Source organism: Xenopus laevis, chromosome 8S, assembly GCF_017654675.1.
Source record: "Xenopus laevis strain J_2021 chromosome 8S, Xenopus_laevis_v10.1, whole genome shotgun sequence".
Classification (NCBI taxonomy): Eukaryota; Metazoa; Chordata; class Amphibia; order Anura; family Pipidae; genus Xenopus; species Xenopus laevis.
This window is the reverse complement of record NC_054386.1, coordinates 26,266,307-26,267,927: the sequence shown is the minus strand read 5'-3', so window position 1 is coordinate 26,267,927 and position 1,621 is coordinate 26,266,307. Positions and strand designations below refer to the sequence as shown.

General features: G+C 40.7%; 1 pseudogene; it reads right to left on the bottom strand.

The window, feature by feature from the left end:
* Window positions 1–394: 394 nt before the first annotated feature.
* LOC121397768 lies at window positions 395–1,621 on the bottom strand (annotated as a pseudogene).

Genomic DNA, 1,621 nt, shown 5'->3' with positions numbered 1-1,621 from the left:
TGTCTTAAAGCATCTGCATTACTTATTTCTTTTCCTGGGCGGTACTGCAACTCATAGTCATATGAATTTAGCAATAAACACCATCTCAGCATGAGTGGAGAAAGTATCTGTGCAGAAGGCCCATTATTTTTAAGACCCAATAATGGCTTGTGATCAGTAATAATAGCAAAACTTCTGCTATACAAACACTCGTGGAATTACTTTACCCCTGCCACAATGGCTAAAGCTTCCTTATCAATCTAAGCATGATTCCTCTCTGTGGTACTCATGGTCCGTGGATAGAATGCAATGGAAGCCTCACATCCACCACTTACAGAATGACTTAAAACAGCCCCTATTCCATAAGGAGAAGCATCACATGTGAGGTTAAGAGGTTTATGTAAATCATAATGTACTAGCACACTGTCTGATGATAAGAGTCTCTTGGCATCCTTGAACGACTGCTCATGCAGGGCTGACCACTTCCAGGTAGCATTTTTGTCCAGTAGTCTGTGCAGTGTCTCAACCACAGCAGCTTTGCCTTCAAGAAGGAATGGTAGAAATGTAATAGGCCAAGAAATGCTTGCAGCTCCTGTTTATTTTTGGGAACTGGAGCTTCATGAATGGCTTTTACTTTTGCATCTGTCGGATGTATCCCATTTGCATCAACTTTGTATCCTAGGAAATCAATACTTGGTACTCCTAAAACACATTTTTCTTTGTTAAGTTTTAACCCAGCATCTGCAAATCGCTGTAATACTGCTCTTACCCTTTCAGTTAATGATTCCATAGAGTCTGCTCCAATGAGGACATCATCAAAATATGGCACCACCCCTGGAAGGCTGGAAAATTGGTCAACCGTCAATTTCTGGAACACACCTGGTGCAATGCAAACTCCAAATTGCAACCGTGTAGCTTTAAATGCTCCTGTGCTGAGAATCTGATTGACAGCAGGAATTTTGATATGGATGTTCCTGTAATGCCTTGTTGATTGTACATTTATAGTCAGCACATATCCTCCATTTGGCTTCAGTACAGGCACTATTGGGGTGGCCCAAGTTGGGCGGGTTACTGTAATTAACGCTGTTGTTGCACCAAGCTATTTCTGCATCTATTTTTGGACGGAGAGCAAATGGTACAAGTTGTGGCTTCATGTGTATTGGGACAACTTTGGGATCCAGCAGGAATGATATTGGTGATCCCTTAAATTTGCCAAGCCCTTCTTCAAATACACTGCTAAAGTCTTTGAGGACACTTTGCAAAGAGTCTGTTGTTGCATAATTTACTCCAGTTAATTGAATTCCTAGGGGCTCAAACCATTCTACTCCTAATAAGCTTGCTCTGTGTCCTTTTGTAATAATGAGGCATAGTTTTCCTCTGTCTTTTCTATAGTGGACTTTAACAAAGCAGGCGCCCACAACATCCACAGGCTTTTTATTGTAATCCACAAGTCTAACTTCACATGGTAAAATAGGTGGGCCATAATGCATGGAAGGTTTCCTCTGAAATGAAGCAATAGACGCAGCCTGTATCTACCTACATTCTACATTTAGATCCTTGCAGTATTACATCAGTGAATTGCTTTTTGTGTATTGGCTCATTTTCAACACTATTTATAATTTCTGAGACATAAATATCTGCT